Raw genomic sequence first — 14171 nt, 5'->3', positions numbered from 1 at the left:
TGTACTATTCAGATTCAAAAATTGAATCACTTTGCTGTACAAGTATAACTAACACATTGTAAATCAGCTATGTTTCAATAAAAAATTTAAAAAAATTATCAGGACTTTTCTGTACCTGCTTTATATATTCTTTTATTCTTTTTTTATTTCTACACTTTGGAGCAAATTTCAAACATCATGTCATTTTACCACATATACTTCATTGTCCTCTAAAAATAAGGACATTTTCTAAAAAAATATAGTCACAACGCTACTTTTACACTAAACAAAATTCATAACAGTTCTTTGATGTTCTCTAATATCCTGCCCATAGTCTGATTTCCTCAATGATCTCAAAAAATGTCTTTTTACATTTGGTTTGTTTAAATCTAGATCCAAACAAGATGTACACATTGTACTTGGTTATGTGTCTTAAATCTATTTTAATCTAAAACAGTCTCTCCTCTTTTTTTTCCTTCATTCTATTGAGTTGTTGAAGAAACCAAGTCACTTGTACTGTTGAATGTCCTACATTCTCATTTGTCTGTTTGCTTATTTTTGTTGTTACTTAGGTTGCTCCTCTCATTAGAGGAATAAATTTAACGTAGCTATAAACCAGAAGTTGGCTCTAGAGTCTTCATTAGATTCCAGTACAAAGTTTTTTAAAGCAGGAATGCTCAGAGATGGTGCTGTGTATTTCCTATTGCATCACATCAGAAAGTACATACTGTCTAACACTCAGTGGTGTTCAGATTGATCAGTGGTTTCAAGCAGAGGCAGCTTGAACATTCCACTATGAAGTTTCCCATCAATCTTTTATGTTGTAGTTTCATCAGTGGATGTTCATTGCCTGAAAACAATATTTTATTAGGGTTGCAAAACAATGATAAACTAATCTCATCATTTCTTGTAATTTATTAACTGGATCCCTCTGTATAGAATTTATCCTCATCAACCATGGCTATTTGGTTACTCTGAAATACAATTCACATCGGAAGGACAGGGTAAATGCTCAATTCTTTACTTTTAATTGACCATTCTTAAAGAATGGGTGCCTGTTGTTGAATACTGTGATATGCCAGCCCATTTCCTATTTCAATAAAGGAGTTCTTGCCTGAGGGGCAGAGAGCACTGTTGGAAAGATGCCTCCATCTGTTAGCCCCTTCAAGGATTGCCTCAGGTACAGAGAGTTGCCTCACTCAAGGTCACAAAGTTTTCGGGGGCAGCCCACAGTGACGGACCAAAGAAAGGCTGTAAAGGCTTGACCATCTCAGCTCAACTTGGGATAATTCTGAAGGGTCATTCTAACTCCAGATCTCTCTGCGGGGTTGGCTGAGGCTGTTGTTGGGCCTGCAGTGCAGCTCTACTCCCCTCTCTGCCCAGGCCTACTCCTTCCACAGGTGTTACTCTGAAAGACATCTCTTAATAAGCATCTTGCATGCTACATTCTGTGTTAGAATCGGCTTCCTGGGGAACTCAGATTATGACACTTGGAACAGGGTGTTATCCAGGAAAGCCAGCACTTGGGTAGGATTTAGGAGCTAGATCACACACTGCCCAGTTGGCAAGGAGGACCACATCATAGAGGGGTAGGTGGATCACGGATAGCCCCCTGCCACAAGGTGGCAGTCCTATTATTGTTAAGACTTTCACTAGGTGGTGAATTGGGATGGTATACTGGTAGAAGGGAACAAATGATCTGGTGTGATGTATCAAGTATTTGAGAAGTAGGGTGAAATAGCTATCAGACCAATAGAATTCAGTGGCTATGGAACTCCAAAGAAGCTTAAACTTCCAAAGAAGACAGGTTTGCTGTGCCAAAATCAGGATGCTTCCTGGGAAAGAATAGGACCCTGGCATACAGTTTGGGGATATCTAGATGGATGCCACCAAAATCTTGAATCCCTAGATTTCCCTGAACCCTCTGAGCCTGTAGAATTGGCCTGACTTCCCTGCTAATCAATAGTCTTCCCACCTTTTACTCAGAGATGATGCAGAGCTTCTCCCCCACAAGACGAAATATGCCTTCACTTCCCCTCCTGGCCACTAGGCCTATAACAAGGGTTAAGACGCAGCGCCAACATGCTAGGCTTGATAAGGGAGGAAAGTAAGAATGCCCCAAGGAGCTGCACCACCTAGTCTGCATAGATTGGCAGGAGCTAGACGAGTTCATATAAAATTGGATTCTGAGAGTGCTTGATCAAGGGAGGGACACTATAAAGTTGGCTAAAGGAGAGTTTATCAATATGGGAACACTCCCTTGGAAAATAGGATTTAATACCCTGGCAAGGACCACAAGAGGTGGTGCAAACCAGGATGGCTCCTAGAGGTACAGAAAACGTGATGATCCACACTAAGTGAGGTCGAAATGCCAGCATTGCTATGGAAATAGTGGAATAAGGGATGAAAAGATTCAGAAGTGAGCATGTTGGAGTGGACATACTGAAAAAAACTGGAAAACTCAAACAGCAAGGCACAGGATACACCATTTACCACGGCCCTGAGGAACATGCTGCTGAAAGGGGTACTGGCACCACTAAGAAATTCAGTGGTGGTTCTTCTCTGTAGGTTAGTCCTGTCCAGAGGAGAGGCTGTTACAGTAGGCTCACTATGGCATTGGGCATTGTAGGGCTCTGAAAAGACAGAGACCCTATGGCTGAGTGTAACCATCAAAAGTCAGGTGGGTGCAATTATCATAATGAGTGCAAAGTAGGCGGAGAAGTTGGTGGAGAAGCCCAGGGAGCCTGAAGTGCAGTTATGGAAATGGTAAATAGAGAGTAGCATCCTGGGGGGGGATAAATGAGCAGGGACAATAAACGTCCATTCTGGTGAGGCTTTAACCAGCGCCCTTCTGTCTCGACCGAGCATCCATAATCGTCCCTGCAGAGTGACCCACTGCCGTTTGTCCCTCCCGGCCCAGCATAACACTTTTGAAAGCCTTGTTTGGCCCTCACTCTTATTTGACTCAAGTCTTGGAACTTCTAAATATGCCCACTTACTGCCTTCTTCTAAGGTGTGTGGTCCATCTGTCTCGCTTGCTGTGGGACATCGTGAACGCTGCACTAAGTATCGGCCCGTTTACTACTTGGGGGATTTGGTGTTTAAACAAAAGCTTTGCGTCTTCCCAAGTACTTGGCCTCCTGATTGTCACCTGGGGTCAGAGGCCTCCTCTCAGGCCCTCTCCAGCTCCCCAAGTCAGAGGGGCGATCCAGAGGGGCCCAGGTTGCTGCTGAAAGGCTAGGGTTTGGTCTCCTTTGAGCCTCGCTGCCGCTGCACAGCGATAAACAAAAGCAGCAAAGGAACCCATACAAATTCCAGCACTGTGGCTCCACAGGGCTGTAAACAGGCCATAATGTGAGGTTCCACATACTTCACCACCAAACAGGCTGCAGCGGCAGCTGGCACATTGTGAGGGAGGACTCCAGTGAGCAGATCCCGCCAGGGGGCATAGCATGGGTGCTGGCTGTGAACCCCTGGGTCTTGCTGCAAAATGAGGAGCGGGAATTGCATTAGCAGGGTGTGGTCAGCCCTCTGAAAATCCCTAGCACGCCTCTCTCTGTCTTGGGGCAGAGCTTTAGTCCTCAAGGCCAGCCTCGCCTTGTCCAGGGCCTTGGGTTCCAAGCCCTGAGCCATCGACATGATCTCTTTTATTTCAGCCTGGTCCAGGTAAGAGTTCCCCTAGCCACTGTCCCAGGCAAGTGGGGGAGCCCTGAGGAGCCAGGAAGGCACCACACATTTCCTCCTGGCCAAAGACCCTGTAAGAGCGCTAATTGTTTGATACACGCATGTACTCATTACCATGCAGGGCACTCCTGGGGCACGAGGGGCATTTCTTCTAGCATCCTTTGACCCAGTGTCTAAGGTCACTTGTCCCAAATCCCTGGGTGGATGTTATAGAGAGAGAGCCTAAGAGGAATCAGTGTGGGAGGTCAGCCAGGTGTGGTAGAAAGGTCGAGATTCAGAAGACATGGTTTCCTGTCCTGACTCTACTGAGTTGGCCTGTGACCTTGTGGAAGCATCACAGGCTGTGTTCCCAGGGAAATAGAGTGTGACACAGAGCTCTGCAGGCAGGAGGTTTTTTGGGGAGCACTCTCAGGATCAGTACCTGTGAGGAGTGAAGAAAGCAGGATGGGGCAGAAGAAGAAGTTGAACTGTGATGCGGCCACAACATGGGGAGCTCTGGAGCCAGCGTGGCCCCTCAGAATTGTCCTAAACTGTGGTGAAGGAGCCAGGGCTTTATGTCCCCACGCTGACAAGTCACTAGATGCAGGCTTCCACCTGGGATGGGTGCATGGCCTTGGGCATGGTGGCTCTCTTCAGCTGAGGGTCATTCCCGGTGAGGGGCTTGGCTGTGTGCTGTCAATCACCAACAGGCCCTGCAGCTGGGGAGATGAGGGCTCCAGCATGAAAGGGTAGGGGCGGAGCTGGGCAGTGCCCCACAGCATCCCTGCAGCAAGCTACTTCCCTGCTCTGGGCCCCAGTTTCCTCATCTTTCACATTCCAGCTCCAGGGCTGTGATTCCACCAGCCCACCCCCTCTGCTCTTACCAGCACCTCCTTTCTCTTAGACTACACCCAACTTAACGTCCTACCCCTTCTATCATGTTTGCAGCAGCTCCTCATTGACTATGATAAAGCACAAATTCCTTGGGTGACTTTCAAGGCCCTTCACAATCTAGTCCTGACCTATCCCTTTAGCCTCCTTCCTCATTATGTTACAGGGAAGAACTAAATCAGACTCCATGTTACATGTTTGTTTTACATTAACCTTTGTATTCTATTGCTTTTGCTCTAAGTTTAGAATATTGCTTTATAGCCTAAAATATACATTGTAGCCCATTCTGGAGCCTCTGACCTTTAAAAGTATAACACTTTGCATTCATTAAAGTTGCAGAACAAAGAATAACATTTGCCTTGTTGGAGGTTTACAGGAACATCCTGACCTGACCTACCTGGACAGCTGCAAGAACAAAGGATTCTGGCACCAAGAAGTCTGCAACAACCAACAACACCCCCTCCCTTTTTTAGTATAAAAGAAGCCTGAATTCTAACTCAGGCAAGATGGTTTTTTGACAGACACTAGTCTACCATCTTCTCAGTCTCCTGGCTTTTGAATAAAGTTGTATTCCTTGCCTCAACACCTCGTCTCCGATTCACTGGCCTGTCCTGTGGCGAGCAGAGTGAGCTTGGACTCGGTAACAATTATTTACTTCCCATGGCGGATATTTTGTTTTCATCATGATTTCCCTGAAAACACTCTCCCTCCTTTCCCCTGCTCTTTCAATAAAGATGCATTCATGAGCAGGGTATGGTGGAAAGGGCTTGGGAGCCAGACCTCAACTCAGGTCCAGCTCTTATCAGCTGTGTGACCTTAGGCAGGTCACTTAAGCTCTTTGAGGCTCAGTTTCCTCATGTGAAAAAATGGGAACTTTTAAAAATTGGTGTCTTTTTTGTATGTTTGTTGTGAGAAGCAAATGAGGTAATATATGTAAAGGGCCTGCTGCAAAGCCTCTTCCCTTTGTTGAAATAGCTGAACGTAATTAACATCATCCAATGATTAGTTTCAAATATATTTAGAGTGAGTAAATACTGTATATAATTGGGTGCTTTTCTCACTAATCCTTAACTCAACAAAAATCTAGTCACTCAGAATTTTTAGTCTGATGCCAAGTAAATTCCCAGCCTCTGCTTAGGCTGCTCCTGGTCTGTTTCTCAGCAGCCTCTCTGCCTCAGTCATAAGAACACAGAAGCCTTTTTATTCTCTTGGCCAAGAGGCATCAGTCAGTATCACCTGGGAAGTTGCTGGAATCTCACATTGCCAGCCACAACCACCCTAGACCTACCATTCAGAAGCTCTGGGGGTGGGCCCTGCAATCTGGGTTTTCCCAAGCACCCCTGCCCCAGGAGACTCTGACGCATGCTCAGTTTGAGAACCAACCTTGCTCTACAGCACGGGGCTCATTTTAGACCACGTTCCTTCAGGTTTATCAGTGCCGCACATCCCTCCGCCACCCAGAAAGAGGAAGGCATGACAGCAGAAGTTAGACAACTCCAGAAGGGACCAGGCCTTTGGCAGAAGGCCCCGGGCATAACCTGTGCTCTTTGGCCACTATAGGATCCCCAAGAGTGGGTCACTGAGCTCTGCCCACTGAGCTAGCACCTCTTCCAGATCACATGGGGCAGTTCCTGCCACTGGGCAAGTCTTTCCGGGACCAGAGACTCCTAACCTTCAAGCCTACTCTGCACAGCCCCTAAAGCAGTGGTTCTCAAAGTGTGGTCCCCAGACCAACAGCATTAGTACCACCTGGGAACATGGTAGCATGAAAATTCTCAGGCCTTGCCCCAGAGCATAGGTGATTTTGGTTCAGGTTCAAGTTTGAGAACCACTGACCTAGACTTTGCAAACTAGTTTAATTTCATTTGCTTTTTCAACCACCTCATTCTCTGGCTACTTCTTTCTTCCTTACTACATGGAAGATAAAAAAGAAGACAAAAACATATTGATGGCGAGAATATATAAAACCCTGTTTCCTAATTAGAAGGAACTCCCTTTCCATTTTACTCTTTGAATTTATCTGTTCTGACCAGTCAGTTCACATAAGACCCATGGCTGATCTAACTTGATTTACATTTAATACGTATTTCTCCAATGGCTTGTTGCTAGTGGTAAAAGCTTTGGCATATGAAATAGAACATTTGGAATACAATATGAATAAGCATTTTTGAACAGAGATTTAGTTTCATTGCAGCCACTGACATGGTGTGCTTTACAGCTCTAATTTCAGTTCCAGTTGTGAAGACTTGGGAAAGGCAAACAGATTTCAGAAAATAAAGAAAGAAAATAAAGGGCAGAGGTGGGGGAGATATACTCTCCAATTGATAGACTCTCTCACATCAATTAGAGATCTAAATAGATCGAGAGAGCTAAATTAGTCAGGAAGTTTTACAGCAAAGGAAACAGGGAAACACAGTGCTGTAGTATAATTAAGCTGTGGGAGCCCTCACTGGGGAAGGAGGGGGCTGGAGGACAGCAGGGCCGGCCGAGGGCCTGGATAGGAGAGACCAGGGATTGGAGGGGGCTCTGCGGGAGAAGCCCAGAGGGCAAATCAAGGTCAGGGTCTCAGACCTATGGGCCAGTGGCACAGACGACTAAAGTACTTCTTTTCCTAGCCAGAGTGATGGCTCCACAAAGGTCTTGCTGGATGAGGAGTTGGCACTCTCCCAGTGTACCTGCCAGTCTGAGGTACATGGGCTAAATGGGCCTCCTGATCTCCCTCCCAGCGCCCCCAGGACTCCCCCTCACCCACCCAGGCCTGCGCAGCTCCATCCATTTTCCCATTTATGGGGAGCATGGCCACTTTCCTCCAGCCCGCCTCCCGCCATAGGCGCCCCCTTCCTGCCCTTCCAGGTAGCGACAGCTTCCCTCTCCTTTCCCCTGAGATCCTCTGGGATTCTTGTCAGTAGGAGCCAGGAGACAGGCAGCCCAGGTCTATCGCAATGGGAAAACGGAAATCACAATCACGGAGCACATGTGCTCTGTGCTGACGGAGGCACCTGTCCTGGGGCAAGTCCGCTCCAGGCCTCTGATAAGACCCTGGGAAGAGAAAGAAGGAGAGACAGTTCACTTACTTACAAAAAGTCAACAAAGCCCAGAAAGGAGAGTGCCATTCTGCGAGAAGGGCTTATGGTGATAGACAATCACAACAGGGGAGATAAATCTGATGATGATTCAGGGGCTTGTCACATCAGTACATTTCTTAGGTGTCCACTGAGGTTAAGGGCACACTGAGTAATCCCATCCCAGGTAAAGCACAGATTACACTTTGTACTTCTCACCACAAAGAAGAAAAGTGCACCATCTGGTTGGCCTGTTCAGGTCCCGGAGGCAGTATATTCCTCCCTTGGGAATACTGCTCTGACGCATATGCTGGATGATGTGAAGACTGGCAACTCTGAGTGGAGGTCAAAGCAGGAAGTGCTCTGCAGCAGTCTACACTACAGTGCAAGCAGCCCTTTTACTTGGGCCTTGTGACCGGAGTACGCTATGGTATTAAAGGTCGTAATGATAGGAAAAGCTGCTGTGTGGGATTTACGGCAAATCTCATGGGATAAGCACCATGCAGACTCCTGGGGTTTTGAAGAAAGGCCCCGCCATCTTCAGAGAATTATATGCCTTTGGAAAACAACTCCCAGCGTGGTGCTTGATCCTGGTAGAAACAGAGCAAATTGGTCATGGAACCTCAGGTGAATGTGTGGCCACAGCTGCTCATTGTGAGCTGGGTTTTGTCTAACCCACCAAACCCTAAGGTCAAATGGGCCTAACAGTAAGCTCTTGTAAAGAAGTGATAAATCCAGCACAAGTAGGACCAGAGAAGTCAAGTAGCTATATGAGCAGGTGACCCAGACTCCCATATCATCCCCCACTATTTCACGAGCATCTCTTCCTACGCTCGCACGTATGGCATATGGGGGTATCCCTTGTGACCAGCTGTCGAAAAAGGAAAAAGCCTGAACTTGGTTTATGGATGGATTGCTATGGTGCGTTGGTGTAAGCTGAAAATGAATGACAGCCACATTGCAGCCCCACTCATGACAGCTTTGAAAGAACGTGAGGAGGGATAACTCTAAAGGGCCATTCTAGTTGAGACTATCTTTGGGCCTGCAACACAGCTCTCCTTCTCCCTCTGCTCACTCCTGCTTCCTTCCTCTCCCTTCCATAGGTGTTGATCCAAAGGTTACTTAATTAACATGCTGCTTACTAACGCCATCTCAGAGTCCACTTCCTACCACAACAGTGTCTTCCTTTTTAAACTTCTTTGCTTCTTTTTCTTTTTCACTTCTCAATTTGTAAGACCTCTTTGTATGTTAGGAATATTAACCCTCTGTTATATGTGGTACAGATATTTTCTACTAGTCTGTCTTTTGCCTTTTAACTTTGCTTACAGTGTCTTTTGCAAAACAAATAATTTAGTTTCCTTCTGGAATTGAATCTGTTAATCTGTCCCTACACCTACCAAAAGATAATGACTGATGTATAGGCATTAACCTGAAAGGGTAACCATGGTGTATTGTTAACAGATGAAAGCAAGTTGCAGAATAGTATATAGAGCACCATTTATCAAACTCTTCTGATTATAGAACTCATTAAAGTTCTTTGAAAGCTCCGATTCAATAAGCTTACTGTGGGGCCCAGGAATCTGTATTTTAAAGACGCTCAAAGTGAGTCTATGATCAGACTCATTTGGATGTAAAATACTCCATTTTTGTAAAGAAAATAAGGGGAGAAGTAAGTCTCTGTGTGTGTGCACATACTAGATGAGCGCAGAGAAAAATGTATAAGGATACACATCAGATTAACGTTGGTTTTTCCAAGTGAATGGAACTAGAATAAATAAGGAAATTATGTCTTTCTTTATATACTTTTGTTATTCTTGTTACAAGGGGCATTAACTACTTATAACATTTTAAGAAATCCAGTAAATATTAAAGCCATTTCAAATTGCCTTGTTATGTTTTAAGAGAATACTACGAAGAAGAAAAAGAAGCAATCAGAAGAGTTGTCTTAATTCTTAGCTAAGCCTTCCCTGCACACTCCACCACAGTATCAGGAATTCCCCCTCTATTAGGGCAGCTAAACCTGGCCAGTGGTGGATGACGTTTACACCTAGGTGACCATGAAACAGTTAACAGAGTTTCTATGTTGTTAAAATTTTGGTTCACACCAAAAATAGTTTATACAGGTTGTGTAACAGCTGCTGTTGCAATTATGTCTAATGGAAGGTTTTGATTCACACCAAAAACACTTACATGTGTTTTGAGTGGCTGAAACTTCTGGTTTCCAAGGAACTAACTACACAAGTCTCCCCTGGGGACTCTGAAATCATCCTTCTTACTTTTGCCTGGTTCACTGCCTTGGAAACATTCAAAACAGATTGCTGATCTGCTTCTAGGCACTGAGCTTTTGAGACTTGCTTGTCCCTTTTAGTTAGAAAAAATGTTTTTCCGATTATACAAGTAATTGCATGCTCACTGTAGAAAATTTGAAAAAGACAGAAAAGTATAAAAAGAAACAAGAATCACTCATAACCCTACCACCCAGAGGCAACCACAGTTAATCTTTTGGCATATTACCTTCCAATTTTGTTGCTGTGAACTTTTTACGTATTTGAGCTCATCCTGGGCACATGCTTTCATACACTGCTTTTATCATGTAATGTGATAAAATGAGCAATTTCCAACAAACCATACTTTTATAAGATCCCACTTACATACATGTGCTCTGGTCTACTTAACTATTCCCCTTTTATTCAACATTTAAGTTGTTTATATTATTTTGATATTTTAAGTAACACTGAAGCTTGTATCTTTAGGTATGTCTGAATTTGAAACCATTGCCCATTTTTAATGCTGATGAAAGTTTTGCCTAACAGCTATACTCCACTAAGGTACTTAGAACTTTTCACCTTGTAATCATCACAGAGACTTCCAGGATATCTTAAGCCCATCAGCTGACAGGCAGCTCTCCTGAAAATAGGGGACAAGGAAATAAATGAAATCATAGTTCCAATGACAGAAAGGACAAATGTGTTATCTTAAAACCCAAATATACTGAAATTCCCTAACAGTGACAACAATGGTATCCTTTATATTTGGCTACAACTCCTATGTATCTATTTCTTTGTTGTACTTTGTTCTTATCTGAAGTGTTCAGTCAAAAAAAAAACTTTTTCATGCTGTTTGTTCTGGCAGAACCCTTTCAAAAGGGAGGAGGGCCAAAAGACACCTTGTCCAGTTGAGCTCTGCGTTGCTAGCTGAGCTAATACCATAAAAGAGATTTCGCTAAAACTGGAAGAGTTTTTAAAAAATCATGCTGGCAATTTAATTAGGGCTAAAGACCCATGAGGTTTGGGAGGACATATATTTTCTCATTCTAATTTCACACTTCTTCAAACCCTTCTCAAAAATAAGACCAGAGTTGCTTGAAAATACTCCAGAAAAAGACGTTTGGCTGTGTGAAAAAATAGATGAAACAGGATTAGTGAAATGTTGATAACTGTTGAAACTAGATGATGGGTATGGGTTATATTATTCTCTCTATTCTTGGGTTTGTTTGAAAATTTCCATAGTAAAGGAGAGAAGATAAGAGAGACAGAGAGGCAGACACGGAGAGAGAGAACTGGAGAGAGAGACAGAGAATATTAAAAGGCATCTAATAATTAAAAGTAAAAAACAAAACAAAAAACCGTAAGACCCCTATGCAAAAGGTAACATTTAATCTTGTTTAATTTGGAATTTTTTCATCTGTAACTCACTTTCCGCAATAGCTAGGAAACTACCTAAGCAGTTTGAAGGGGCACATTTGATCATGTAGTTTCTCACCTCTAATAACTTAGCTATTTGTAATAAACAGGAATCCTATTGGTCCCTATATAATTGATGAATTGATATTGCATTGGCTTAGAAAGTGTACTTTGATGAATTACCACTGCCTTTCACACCTTGCAGAAGGGAAAGGTGGATGAATGTGACTGACTTTACAATTTTTCAGAGGTCAACTAGTCTCAGTATCTTCTGCTGAACACACAAAGCAGATGTTCCAGAAGCACGGACAAAGCATGGCCTTTGAGTTGTCTGTGACACGTGGCCTCCTTTTGATGCTGGCTCCCTAAGTAGAACTGGTTATTCTACCCAGTTTGTCCAAGTACCTATCCCAGCATCCGGCATCTCACATCATGATATATCCCTCGACGAGTTTTTCTTCCCCTTTAGAATGCCAGCTATTTCGAAGTCAAGATTGCATCTTATTCAGTTTTTGTTTTCATAGTACCTGGTACAGTCTCTGGAAATGGGTAGGGAGCATAAATGTATGCTAAATAAACAAAGGAATAAACATACAAAATGACTGGAACTAGAATATACAGATGGAGAATTAGGATCTAGCTTATGTTTATTAGTTGTTACAATCTTCAGAAAGTTCCTTAACCTATATGAGTCTCAGCTGCAAAATGGGAATGACAATGCCAAGCTTTCGTACTTCGCAGTGTTATTGCTAGACTCAAAATCACGTTAAAGTAGTGCATATGAAAGTGTTTTAGAAACCGAAAGGAGGGAAGGGCCACCTGTGTTGTGTTAAGGAACGAGGCTGTATAGCATGGTGTTTATGGCTCCTATCATTGGGTTACTGTGAGAATAAAACGAGGTGATATGTGTAAAATACTTGGCAAGGTACCTGGGACAACCTAACCTTTCCAGAAATGGAAACAGGGAAGATTATTCTCTTGTATGTGAAAAGGTCCACGCAGTGAGGGTGGTGGAACTATATGGGAGCTGGCAAAATGGGCCAGATGTCCTTGAAAATGACCACTTGACCTCTCTGATTCTAAGGATAGCAATTTAGAGTCCTGTAATGTCTAAATAACATCAAACCCACACACAATCTCTGTGGCTAGCTGGTGTCCTCACTGGGCCTGAGAGTAGCCCCTCCAGGTATGTGTATATATATCTGTATGTGTGTATATGTTTTTGTGTGTATATCTGTATATATAGGTGTATTTCAAGGAATGTATGTGTGCAGGGCCCGAGGATGGCCCCAAATGAAGTGCACGTCTCTGTGTTTGCCTGTGTATGTATTTGTGTGTGTGTGTGTGTGTGTGTGTATCTGTATGTGCTTGCATGTATGTATCTATGTATACACGTGCTATGCATGTGTGCTAGTATGTGTGTATATGTGTGTATGGTGTGTATTTGTATATATCAATGCATATATTTGTGTATGTGCGTGCGTCATGATCAGACCTGGTCACTTTGACTGATCTGAGTGGAAGGATGAGGAGAGGCTGCAGGCCCTGCTGGATCCCAGGCTGGATTAGGCTGCAGCCCTGTCAGCAGCAGGGCTGCAGAGTGGGTGGTGAGACCCTGGCATGGAGGCTGGGTGAGGATTCTCAGCATGGCAGGCAGGCCTAGCCGAGGCAGTGCTGAGTGTGAGGCAGAGGACAAGAACAGAACACTTGGAGGTTAGGAGCTACAGAGAGAAGAAGGGGAAGTTACAGGCTGGTGAGGGCCTTTTGTGCAGGAACAGGTCTTGTCCTGGGAACTTCCACTGATGGACATGGAGGGAAGGGGAGAAACAGCAGAGTGCCAAGGGTCCAGAGGGGTCAAGAGTCACATCTGCAGCACTTTCTAGTTTCTACAGAGCTCTCTCACAGAATAGCACCCTGGGAATTGGAACCTAATGCTAATGGAACTGGATATGACACTGAGGGCTCAAACCGCATTTGGGCTCAAACCGCATTTCACTTCAGTGGGATGCTGAGCAGAGGTGCAAAGTCACCCTCTCTGGAAAACAACTTCAACCTGAGGATAATTGTAGGTCCAAGAGCTATACATTCGAATAGCGCAATTAGCCCATCCCCTCAATTCATTTATGGATGATTTCACTGTGTTCACTTTATTTCAGAGACCTGAAAACCTTATCTAAAAGCTGAAAACATTATTGAACTTCCGTCAGAGATTTCTGCCTGCCTTATTTTAGATTATATACAACACCCAAGAGAAAAAGTGGCAAAGAACTCAAGGTAACCCGAGCACTGTTACAATTATATTTTCTTATTGTCTAACTTTAGCTGGAAGGTGAGGAAAGTTGGTGATAAGGGGCCCTTTGTAAAAAGATTTTTTTAATGTCCATAATGTCACCTCCCAGATAATTCATATTGGAAAAAAATAACTCACATACAAAGTTAGAAAGTTTAAGCACAGCAAGGCAGGTTATAAAAAGTGGAAGCCTTCCCTTCCACCAGCATCTCTTCCTGAAGATGACTACTTTTTTTTTTATCAGTTTCTTATAGTTCTTCCCAGAAAAACAATACTCACTTTATTCAACTCCTTAGCAACATTTATCTTATAGTTGATCATGCCCTTTTCCTGAAAAACATTTATTCATTTAGCTTCCAGGCCCCAAACCCCTTTGTTCTCTTCTTGCATCCTGGGAGGCACCTTCTCAGTCTCTTTTGTTGGTTCTTTCATCTTTCCCACACATCTTTGCCCAAAGCAAACTTGATGATTCTCTGCTTCCTTGTGACCGGGGACTAGTAAATGAAGTTATAGCCATATCCAGCTCTAATGAATACAATTGGGTTCTGAGTCCAAAGGCTCACAAGCTATCTATGCTACATTGTTTCCAAAGATGACCATGAG

Source organism: Hippopotamus amphibius, chromosome X (assembly GCF_030028045.1).
Source record: "Hippopotamus amphibius kiboko isolate mHipAmp2 chromosome X, mHipAmp2.hap2, whole genome shotgun sequence".
Taxonomy (NCBI): Eukaryota; Metazoa; Chordata; class Mammalia; order Artiodactyla; family Hippopotamidae; genus Hippopotamus; species Hippopotamus amphibius.
The sequence above is the reverse complement of the archived record's forward strand: the minus strand, read 5'-3'. Positions refer to the sequence as shown.